At 41.0% G+C, this 12,764-nt stretch overlaps 1 protein-coding gene across 2 annotated transcripts in view; it reads left to right on the top strand.

Annotated features, from left to right (window-relative positions):
* Positions 1-12,764, top strand: part of LOC104589356 (histone H3-lysine(4) N-trimethyltransferase ATX1-like) — a 73,993-nt gene that overhangs the window by 15,291 nt on the left and 45,938 nt on the right. The window lies entirely within an intron of this gene.

The raw sequence follows: 12,764 nt of genomic DNA, 5'->3' as shown, positions 1-12,764 counted from the left end.
CTATAGTTAAGTTGGATGGTGCAAATTACTTGGAATGGTCACAATCTGCAAAGATGGCCATTGGTGCTTGTGGGAAATTAGGGTACATCACTGGTGAGGAGGTGAAACCCGAAACTAGCAACTCCCGGTGGGTGCAGGAGAATTATATGGTGATTACTTGGTTATGTAATTCCATGTTGCCACATATAAGTAAAAATTTTTTATGGGCAAATACGACTAAGGAGATATGGGATGGGGTTGCAGAAACCTATTCACAGAGGGAGAATGTTGTTAGGGCTTATCAACTGAGAAATCAGATTATTGCTACAAGGTAGGGAGATGGATCTGTTGCAGCCTATTTTTCGGCCCTTAAAACCCTGTGGCAGAAGATTGACCATTTAGAGACATTTGCTTGGGAAACCACTAAGGATGTAGTTGCCTATCAGAAACATCTAGAGAAGTATAGGGTGTTTGAATTCCTTGCTGGCCTTAATCCTGAGTATGATATTGCACGACAACATCTTCTTTCCAGGGACAGTGCCACTCTCTCCCAAGCATATGCCTTTGTGTCGGGGGAGGAGTGCAGGAGGGATGTGATGATGAAAAACCTCTTTTCCGCTCAGTCTGCCATGGTAAGTGCTGTGAAACCTAAACAAAGTGGCAGTGAAATCAAGAAAGAAGACAAAAGAGATCTGATCTGTGACTACTGTAAGAAGCCTAAACATACAAGAGATACTTGTTGGAAGCTTCACCCACATCTTGTGCCGACTAGATTGAAGAATAAGAAGGGAAATGCACACGTGGCAGTTACTGGTGACACTTCGACCCCTCCTACTATAGCTGCTTTGGAGTCTATTGCAGCTGCTGCAGTAAGGGCCGAACTTGAGAGGTATGGGCTACTTTTGAACCAGCAGAATACAGCCAGTTCCAGTTCAGCCGCAAGCGGACAACAAGGTACATGTGGCACTGGTGGAGTCCACTCTACCTCCTTTGCTCACACAGGTAGTTCACACGCCATTGCACATTATGTTTCCACTTCAGGTAAGGAGTGACCTCCTTGGATTATAGATTCTAGAGCCCCAAATCATATGACCCATAGCTCCACTTTTTTTTCTTCTTACCAACTCTGTTCTGGCAGAGACAGGGCCTCCACAACTGATGGATCCCATGTTCCTATTACTGGGAAGGGATTTGTCAAGATTAGTGATTCTATTTGTCTACCATCTGTCCTTCATGTTCCCAGATTGAGTACTAATTTGTTATCTGTTAGTAGTTTGACTAAAACCTGAACTACTCAGTAATTTTTTTTGTCTTGGACGTTGTATTTTGCAGGATCTGGTTTTAAAGAGGACGATTGGGAGTGGTCGTGAAGTGAATGGAATTTACCTCTTGGATGTACTTCCTCTTCATCAGAGTCATCATGTCAGCAGGGATAGTGAGTCAGGATCTGTGAGTCAAATTATGCTTTGGCATAATCATTTGGGTCATTTACCTTTTTCTTCTTTGAGTTCTTTGTTCCCAAAACTTTTTGAGTCTGTTAGTCTATCGAGTCTGGAGTGTGAAGGTTGTCAACTTGGAAAGCATTGTAGACATTCATTTAAACCTAGTAATAAAAGATGTTATTCTTCTTTTGATGTTATTCATTCGGATGTGTGGGGCCCTTACCATGTTCCTTCTATGGGAGGCTATCGCTATTTTCTCTTATTTGTGGATGATTTCTCTCGATACTCTTGGATTTACTTGATGAAATCCCGCGATGAGGTACCATCCTTGGTGAGGCAATTTCATCAGATGGTAGTAACACAGTTTGGAACAAGGATAAAGGTGTTCAGATTTGACAATGCCAGGGAATATTTTGAAAGACATCTTGCCTCATATCCGTTAGAATATGGTGTTGTCCATCAGAGCAGTTACCCCTACTGTCCACAACAGAATGGTGTTGCAGAAAGGAAGAACAAATACATTGTTGAGACTGCAAGAAGCATGATGATCACATCTACAGTTCCGGTTCGTTTTTGGGGTGATGCAGTTCTCACAGCAATATATCTGATCAACGGGGTGCCCTCTCGTATACTTGGATTCAGCACTCCATTTAGTCTTCTTTTCCCTCAGGGGCAGATGTTTCATATTCCTCTCAGGGTGTTTGGGTGTGTCTGCTTTGCACATATCCTTGGTTCTCACCGCTCGAAGCTTGACCCTAAGACCAAGAAGTGTGTCTTCCTTGAATATGCAGAGAATCAGAAAGGGTACTGCTGCTATGGTCCAGTCTCTGGGAGCCGATATGTTACCATGGATGTCACCTTTTTTGAATCCACGTACTTCTTCTTAAAGAATCCTTCTCAAGGGGAGTGTTTTGGGGAAGTAAGTTAGCAATCTATTCCTCTCCCAGTTCCAGTCCCTATGTCTACTCCTGTGCTTAACCACCACCCTGTGGCAGCTACCTTGCCACCTCCTTTGCGTTCTTCTTCTCAGCATTACTTACGACAGAGACTTCACAAGGAGGTTGATTCCACTACAGCAGAACTCACATCACTTCCTGTTGATTCCTTGGAGACTCCAGATTCGACTGCCATGGATTCAGGTATTCCTCTTGGTCCCGCTATTGTTTCAGTTCCCATTGATCCTACTAACTCTGTTACAGATAACCTTGATCTCCCGATTGCTCTCAGAAAAGGGAAGAGAAAGTCTACTGCTCATTGTATTTCACAGTACTTATTCTACAGTGGACTTTCTCCTTTCTACCGTGCTTTTCTCTCATCTCTTGATTTAGTGTCTATACCCAAGGGTGTTAGTGAGGCTCTCTCCAAACCTGAGTGGAAGACAACTATGCAGGAAGAGATGACAGCTTTGATTAAGAATCAGACATGGGACATTGTGGATCTACCAGAAAGCAAGGAGACAGTTGGATGCAGATGGGTTTACACAGTAAAATATAAGGCAGATGGAAGTATAGAAAGGTACAAGGCAATACTTGTTGCAAAAGGGTACACACAGACCACCTATGGCATTGATTACTTAGAGACCTTTGCGCCAGTTGCAAAGATGACCTCCGTTCGGATACTTCTTTCTCTTGCTGCCTCATACTCTTGGCCCTTGTTTCAACTGGATGTGAAGAATGCTTTCCTAAATGGGGAATTGCAAGAAGTGTATATGGATCTTTCTACTGGTTTTTACAATGATACTGAAAAGGGAATGGTATGCAAGCTTAAGAAGTCACTCTATGGCTTGAAACAATCTCCTAGAGCATGGTTTGACAGATTCAGAAAGGCCTTGATTGCTTTTGGATACACTCAGACTCAATCTGATCACACTTTGTTTGTGAAGCGCAGGGGATCTTTGGTGTCAGTCCTAATTGTTTATGTGGATGATATTGTTGTCACTGTGAATGATATGAGTGAGATTGATAGTCTGAAAAGAAACATACATAAGGAATTTGAAATTCAGGATCTTGGAGAACGAGGTATTTCTTAGGCATTGAAGTTGCAAGATCGAAACATGGAATTTTTATCTCTCAAAGGAAGTATGTCTTGGACCTCCTTCAAGAGACAGGGAAGCTTGGAACAAAGGCAATCAACACCCCTATTGATTAGAACCGTAAAATCAATGCATCAGAAGGTGAACCAATAAAGGACATTGGGAGATATCAGAGACTTGTGGGTCGGCCGCTATACTTGTGTATGACAAGACCAGACATCTCCTATGCAGTGGGTGTAGTAAGTCAATACATGCATGCTGCACGAGTCCAGCATTGGGAGGCAGTTGACAGGATTCTTGCTTATCTGAAGGGACACCCGGGCAGAGGCATATTGTTCACTGATCATGGACAGTTGAAACTAGAGGCTTATATAGATGCTGTTTGGGCGGGATGCCTTGATGACAGGAGATCAACTTCAGGAGTGTGCACCCTAGTTGGGGGTAACCTAGTCTCATGGAAGAGTAAGAAACAAATAGTGGTAGCAAGATCAAGTGCTGAAGCCGAATACAGGGCCATGGCACATGGAGTTTCAGAATTTCTCTAGATCTGTTCTCTGTTAGAAGAAATTGGTGTACAGGCAGAAGAACCCATGATGCTATACTGTGATAAGCAGGCAGCAATTAATATTGCCCATAACCCAGTCCAGCATGACCGAACTAAGCAAATTGAAGTGGATAGACATTTTATCAAATAAAGGGTAACTTCTGGAGAAGTTTGTCTTCCATACATTGCTTCTGATCTGCAGTTCGCCGATGTTCTCACAAAAGGTGTCACAAAGAACAAGCTGGAGCATGGTCTACGCAAGTTGGGAATGTGTGACATTTCTCCCAACTTGAGGGGGAGTGTTGAGTGGCCCGGCTTTATTTTAGTTTGTTTTTATTTAGTTAGGAAGTTGTTGGGCCTTGGCCCATTAGTTTATATTTTTTAAAGTTGTGACTGTTCAGTTTTAGTAGCCGCCCTACTAAGGGCATCCTTGTAATATCTCATCTTTAAGTTAAATATAAATATAATGAGAGGTAGGCGACTTAGGTTAACTCTCTCACTATCCTAGTTGACCTCCTACTCTTTTCTTCTTCTCCTTCCTTCTCTACTGCTGAAATTTTCACCTTCCCCCTCTTTCTCTCACAAGATGCTTGTCTGAATCAGCAAATAGTGATTTCTACTCTTGCTAATAGAAGATAAATATCATTCTATAGCAATAATGACAATTGTTGATAAGGCTTCTCCAATTGCCCAAAACTCTTTCTTTACAATGATCTTAATTAAATGACTGTTGCCTAAGACTTGATGAAGCTACATTTTGTATTTTTTCTTTAAGGTACTTGTATACCTAAAGGGAGAACCTGAACTGCAAACACAAGATGGCTGTATCATGAGAAGTTGATAATAATCATCAACCATCACTTCATATTACCAATTAATATAAGATTGGCTGCTTGAAAACAAACAGATTTAGGTTGGCTATGACCCAAGGATGAGCATATGAAGGTATTGACTGGGTAGTTTGTGTGTGTGTGGGGGGGGTTCTAACAAGATTTACAGTGTTTTAGGACTACAGGTAGGGATGCTTTGACATATGTAGATGTCAAATTTTAAAATGAAAGTTTAAAACATTGTTTAGGATGACGAATTTGAAGGCATTCCTTGCAGGTTTTCCATGAAAAGACAAAATTACTTTTGTGTATTGTGGAAATTAACAAAAACACTTGGGATTGATATTAGACCTTTTTGGATGTATATGAATGCTATTGAAGGTTTTTCACTAGGATTTTAATGGATGGTTGATGCTAGAACAGAAAACATATAAGGAGAATAAGAGAAATGGATTACTTATCAAAAGAAAAAAAAAAGAAATGGATACTTTGTTAGGTATGATGTGTGTTATGGTAATTCAGTCCTTTTTTGGGAGGATACTTTGTTGGAGAGGCTCCTTTAAAGGACCTCTTTCCATCCTTGTTCATTGTCTCTTGGTATAAAAAGGAGCTTGTCAAAAGGATTTGGACATACTGACCCTCTGATAAAGTTTGTTTGGACCCCTTATTGACAGTCTTCTTGCTTGGGTTCCATAGTGTTAAGGGATGAGGAGATTGAGAGTCTAACCCACTTATTGAGTCTTCTTGATAAAGTTTGTGTAGACCCCTTTGAACCAGACAAAAGGATTTGGACAACCCCCCTTTGGTATTTTCTCATGTGCTTCCTTCTTTAAATCCCTTTGTCGATCTCCTTTTGAACAAGTTTTTCCTTTTAATGAGGTTTGGTGCAGGACTATTTCCCCTAATGTTTTGGCATTTTGTTGGGAAGTGTTCTATGGGAAAGTAAACACCTTGGGTAATCTACAAAAGTGAAGACCTTATCTCTGTATCTCACCTAATTGGTGTACTTTTTGCAAGTCTCATGGTGAGGATTGTTATCATGTTCTAATTTCCTGTTCTATTACAGCAGAGTTGTGGGATTGGTTGCTCTTGATCTTTGGGTGCAAGTGGAATATGCTGGCAGAAGTAAGCATGCTTTTTGATTCATCTACCTTTGCTTGGTGCCACCGAAGAGGAAGAATAATGTGGAGGTGTGCAACTGTGCTAGGGCAACTTTGATATGGACAATTTGAGAAGAAAGGAATGCCCGGATCTTCCAAGAGTAGAGAAGCCAATAAGAACTGATAGAGTGTATCTTGTATAGGGCTATTTTGTGGGTGAAATCTCTTTATTTATTGCATCCGTTTTCTTTTGATGATCTTTGGAGGAGTTGGGTAGCAGTGTCTAGCTACTCCTCACCAAAGAAGTTGGTGTGTATGAGTTGGGCACCCCCTCTTGAAGGCTTTATAAAACTAAATTTTGATGGCGGTAGTTAAAGTAATCCAGCTCCCTCCAAGATGGGAGGGGTTTCTAAGGAATGAAAGTGCAAATGTGGTTCTCTTATACTCAGGCCCTTAGGTGTGGGGGACTCCACTGGGACAGAATTACTAGCTGCCCTTCAAGTGGTGCAGTTTGTAGCACAGCTAGGAGTGGAACAACTACTAATAGGAGATTCCAAGGTGGTCTGTGGGGTGGCTATGGAATCCAGAGTCTGGTATTTTGTTTTAAGAATGAATTTAAGAAAGTGGCTGACAAGAAGTCTGTGTGTTAGAATACAATGGGTGGGGAGATCAACAAATGCTATGGCTGATAGTCTAGCCAAGCAGGGGGAAAACAGGGAACAGTTGTATTGGGCACCGTTCTACTCTGTTTTTGGTTTTGATTGTTTGGAGAGGTCACAGCTTGTGACTCTCCATGGGATACTTTTATATGCTTTTCTCTATGTTCTAATAAAATTTCTTAATTATCAAAAAAAATAGCTAGAGAAAGTGGCTGACAAGAAGTCTATGTGTTAGAATACAATGGGTGGGGAGATCAACAAATGCTATGGCTGATAGTCTAGCCAAGCAAGGGGAAAACAGGGAACAGTTGTATTGGGCACCATTCTACTCTGTTTTTGGTTTTGATTGTTTGGAGAGGTCACAGCTTGTGACTCTCCATGGGATACTTTTATCTGTTTTTCTCTATGTTCTAATAAAATTTCTTAATTATCAAAAAAATAGCTAGAGAAATGGATGGTTGGTATTCATAAAAAATGGATGGTTGATACAGAATCTCCTAGTCAAAGTGGTCATTTTTCTTATGTCTGTATCTATAAGACCCATTCTAGCACTTATTGATTAAAATCTCCCTATCACTTCTTCCCCTCCTTTGGGGACATTCATCGTGTCAACAATTTCCAGTGGACCAGTTCCATCTAAGATTAGGCATTTTGTTGGGAGTTGTTTCTTTAAAAGTTAATGCGCATGAAACTCTACAAAGGAGGAGACCTTATTGGTGTCTTTTAACCCATGTGTTTTCTTTGCAAGGAAGTTGTGAAACGACTGAATTTACTTATCTCTTACCCTTTTGCCTCTGGTATTTGGGAATATTTTCTTGCCTCTTTTTGGGTGCAACCTTGCTGATGTAGAGTGTATCTTATAGAGAGTATACCAGTAAAGGTGGCACACTGGGTCAAGACACTGAAGCTGTTTGTCTCATTTATCCACTGAAGATATCACTAGATGCTGGCAAAATATGGATGTTTCATTCTAGCACTGCAAAACTAAATTGGATATCATGTAATAATAACTCAATTAAATTGAATTTTGATGGTTGCAGCCTTGTCAACCTTGGAAGTTTGGGATAAGGGGAGTTTTCATGAACTCTGGAAGCGGCAAAAATACCACCACTACTGTCACCATCATCATATAAGCGTTGTCCTGGTATGTGGTTGGCTACATAATCCTGTTTTGCCATCCTGTTCTGATCAGTTTCATATCCATTAATAAATTAACCACTAAACCTTTCATTTCCTACTACTTAAACCCATGTCCTTTTTAGCCTGCCCCCAGGTTTTTAGGCCCTTAAGCGCTGTAGGTGGTGTTCTCTGTAAGGGTGCAATTTGGATTGGCCCAAGCATTTTTCACTGCTTTGGGCTTGGGCCCATTCAAATTTTGACAAAAAGCCTAACCTAATCCCGCTCAAGTTGCACCCCATCTATTTGTGACCAAATGAAAGTGGGCAAAAATTTGAAGTTCTGAACTACAGAAATGTGTTAGTAGATCGTAGCTCTTAGGATATAATGAGATGGTTTGGAAGAACAATATGAGCTCTTTTGGTGTTATAGGCATGCAATAAGAGGAGCATGAAGTTTTACTGGGGAGATGGGGGCAACATTATTTAGATCAACAGGTCCGCCAGTACTCTGGTTGACTTATTGGAAAGCTGTGATTTTTGGTAGAGGTAAAGGCGGCAGTCTGTATGCTATTCTGTCCTGGTTAATGGGGTGGTCAAGGATTTCTTTTGGCTAAGGGATTAAGAAAAGGATGCCCTCTCTTTCTTTTTCATTTTACCCTTAAATTGGATGTGTTTGGTAGGTTAGTTACAAAGGCTGACAATCATGGTTTGACTAGAGGATGGATGATTGAGACAGGGAAACAATGGTAACCCGCTTGTAGTTTCCAGATGATAATATTATTTTGTGAGGTTATGGGGGGGAAGTTAGGGCAAGAAATATGAAAGTCATAGTAAAGTGTTTTGAAAAGATTGCCAACCTGAAAGTTAATAAGAGTTGCACAGAAAGAATAAATTTGGAAGTGGAAGAACGGATAGGTACACATCAATCTTGGGGTGTATGAGAAGAATTCCGATTAGTTGAATGCACTAGCTGTGTAGCGGGATGTGGAATCAATGATAACGCTCCACACCAGTGATAAATTACATGGGGTCCACAGTAAAAGGTTGAATGGTTGTGCCCATGTATTTTATGACTGGTGTGGAGCGTTATTATTTGTTCCACACTTTCAGCTAAACCTATCTCATATGAGAATGGACTGGCCAATGAGGTACCTTGGGCTGCCCTTACCAGTTAATCCAAAATCTAGTGGGTTTTGGTATCCTGTTATTGATTGTTTCACAAAGAATTTTTTTTTTTGGAAGATAACGCGATATCACCTTAGGTGGAAAAATGAGCCCATAAAGTCAACCTTAGCAAACGTACTTGTTTTTCTTGTCTGTCTTTAAGATTCCATTGTTGTTGGTCAAAAGATTGGAGAAAAGCATGAGTGACTCTCTCTGTGAATCAGAACATGCTAAAGGGGGATCTCCTAATTAACTAGGCTATGGTGTATAAGAGGAAGGAGCTGGGAGGCTTGTGTCTAGGACTCTGGGTAAACTAAGAGTAAATAACATTGCTTTATTTGGTAAATGGCTTTGGAGGCTTCTTTTAGACTAGGATAAATTGTGACACAGGGTGAGGAGCATTTATTGTAGACATCCAAATGGCTAGGGCACTGGCTCTTTGGTGAGAATCGTGAGATTTATATTGGTTCCCCCTCCCCCCTGCAAAGCTATTCTTGTCAATCTTCTTTTTTGTCTCACATCAAGTATGACCTTTTCTCTAATGACAAGGTTAAGTTGTGGGAAGATATCTGGTGGGGTGATGCTTCCTTGAAAGATGTTTTCCTTTGTTTGTACCCCCTTTTTTTATGAGTAATAGTGAAGTTTTTTTAATTCAGAATCTGTTTTAGATTTTTCATCTTATACAACAATCCTTGGAGAGGCATGATCTGCAGCCTCTCCCAATAGATTACAAAGAAACTAGGAATAAAGTACAGAAATCACAGCGGAGCCCTAAGCAATTCTTCCATATTTGCCCCTTGCTTGGCTTACACATCAGCCAAAGCATTTGCTGATCTCCCACCCACTGTATAGAAACCAATATATTCCTTGTCAGCCAATTAAACTTCTTATTTTCATTCTTGTAGCACCATATAGTATCCTTGGAGTTTTTCAACCGGCTCACCACCACCTTGGAATCCCCTTCAATACTTATTTGCTCTACCCCCAATTGGTTTGCAAATTGCACCCCTTGTACAACAGCTAATAATTCTGCCCTTACAGAATCTTCGAATGCTTGAGGACCCGAGTAAAGCAGAACCTCTCCAAACTCATTTCTCAAAACCCCCCATTCTAGATAACCCTGGATTGCCCAAGCTATTCCCATCAAAATTCAGCTTCAGTGTACCTTCAGTGTACCTTCAGATGGGGGAAACCACCTTGTAACTACCCTATTCTTAATGGAAGAACACCCTGTTATTGCTGACCAGTTTCTCCAAAAGTTATTAAAGGAGAATTGGTGGAAAATTTCCAATGTCTTCAACCAATGTATTGCCTTAATCAACGCATGGTCCTTCAATTCCTTGCTGCTCTTTTCCTTCTTGAGAGATCCTAGCATCCCTTTCTTCCCATGATGTCCAAATAAAGGCTGCGCGAGCAGATCTCCAGCTATACTGAAACAATGAGAGTAGGCAAATCCATGACTCTGTAGAGAACAGACAAGATATTAGTAGATGGTAACAATCCTCCCCGTGAGCACTACAAAGGGTACACCAATTGGAAGAAATACGAAGGAAGGGTCTTCTCTTTTGTAAATTATCTAAAGTGTTTACTTTCCCATAGTACATTTCCCAACAAAAAGCCATAACCTATGGGGGGAACTCGCTTGCACCAAATTTCCTTTGAGGGAAAAACCTATTGAATAGAAGACTGAGAACTGGACTTAAAGTAAGAGGCACAAGTAAAAGTCCCTTTGGGCCTAGGAGCCAACATCCTTTTGTCTGGCTTGGAGGGATCCAAACAAACTTGACTAAGGAGGCATAGCAAATTAGATAGAGAGTCGATTTCAGCATCCCTTAGCCCCCTACAAAACCCAAAATCCCAATTTGGAGCCAAGGGTGTCCCCGAGGGTGAGATCCTTTAAAGGGCTATTTCCCACCCAAATGTCCTCCCAAAACCATATAGAATTACCCGAACAAACTTCATACTTGACAAACCTGAGAAATTGAGGAAGAGTGTTGTGAGTGGCCTTCCAAGGTGCTGCCGGATTAGCTCGCCTTTATACAACCTTGTCCCATCCATTCTCTTAGCTGCCATGAATGCTTCCCACCACTTCATGCCAAAATCTCTTGCCCTCCAACAGCCAATGCCACAACCATTTTCCCAACAATGCTAGATTTTTTTTGAACCATCCTCCCTATCCCCAAACCCCTCTCTTCTTTACTTCTACACAAAATTTCCCACTTAACCAAATGATCATTTTTTCCTTGTCTAAGTTCTCAAAGGAAATAGCTCATTAGCTTCTCCAGCTTCCTAGCTTCCCTAGGTGGTATCCTAAAATAGACAGACAAGAGGTAATTGGGTAAGTTCACCAATGTAGCTCTTATTAATGTGATCCTACCACCCAAAGAGATGTAATTCTTTTTCCATGAAGTTAATCTCTTCTCAAACTTTTCTAGCACTGGAGTTCAAAAACCTACTTTCCCTATATGATTTGCTCCTAACAAAGCCTTCCTTCTGTTTTAGTTCCTCCAATCCAGTACAAATCAGTTTCCAGATTCTATCCTCCTCACTTGTCCCCTTACTACTTCTACCACCTTCTCTCCAATCCAGTACAAATCTTTTTGGCTTCCCAGAAGTGGTTGGCTCTTTTTACTATAATTTTCCTTCCCATTTGAACTATCCAAACCCGGGTAGCTATGTAAGGCTTCTTCTTCCTCCTTCTCACCTCCCTCCATATGAGCCTCCTTCCACAACCATACTTCGATGGAGGAGGCTAGCCAAACAGACACAATACTCCCATCAGATCTTAGCTCTATATTTCGTGGGATATCTTCAGGCTTCACTCCACTTAGCAGAACCACCACAGAGTGAAGATCACCCTAGAAAGCTCCTTCTAAGCATCCTCCACACATCAAAGCTATAGACTCAGCCATTTATTGCTTCCACAGATGGAATGACAAGCCTATTACACACACCAAAACACCATCTTTGACAAAGAAGTCCTTGGAATTATATGTTGGATCCATTTAAATACTGTGAAGGATCCAGTCTCAGACTGAATATTGAGAGCAGATATTTCCACTTAATTTTCTACCAGGTCTAAGAGGGTTTTACATTTATCAAAGGGGGTTACTGTGAATAGCCCTTTCAACTTCCATCTTATGGAGTAAACAGCAACCCTCCTTCAATCACTAACCTGTTCCTTGGCTTGAATTACTATCTTACTGTCCCAATCTTCTCTCTTTGAATTAAAAATTTACTTGCTAATATCTGCACTTTTGCTGCTTGAATGTGTTCCATTTTTCCCTTTTTGGTTACATGTGCACTCCATTTGATGTGGTCAACGCCATTTAATCTACCCATCAAGGAGAGGAGGGAAGCTGCTTTGTTGATGCACAAGAGCAGCCTTGCATTGAACCATTTGGGAAGAAAGGAACGGAAGACTGTTTAGTGGCATGGAAAGGTCTAGAAGTGCTATTGCAGGAAACACCATATTAAAGTTGGCTTCTTGGGTCAAAGCAGTTAGGGACTTTGACTTTTTCTCCATTGATGATATTATTTGTGGCTGGTATTGGGTGGTGAATTCTGCAACATTAAGAACTCTTGCTGTCTCAAATTGGACACCACTAGAAAGGAATATGATAACTCTGAATTTTGATTGATGTAGTCAGGATTGGCAATCTGGGCCATCAAGTGTTGGTGGGACCTTTAGGGATTGTAATGGGTTCATACTGGTCATATGTGCAAGAAAAGTAAGAAGGCTTTAAACCATCCTTTCCTAATGTATCACATAACTACAGATATTTGTAGCTCCCTGCCCCCCACTTTCAAGGCAGCCCAGCAGATTTTCACATTATGGCCCCATGATTAAAGGTTGATCTTGTATGAGTATCTTTCTGGTGTATCATTGTAGTTGC

The sequence above is a fragment of the Nelumbo nucifera genome, chromosome 1, assembly GCF_055504915.1.
Source record: "Nelumbo nucifera cultivar China Antique chromosome 1, China Antique-T2T, whole genome shotgun sequence".
Lineage (NCBI taxonomy): Eukaryota > Viridiplantae > Streptophyta > Magnoliopsida > Proteales > Nelumbonaceae > Nelumbo > Nelumbo nucifera.
The sequence above is the reverse complement of the archived record's forward strand: the minus strand, read 5'-3'. Positions and strand labels throughout refer to the sequence as shown.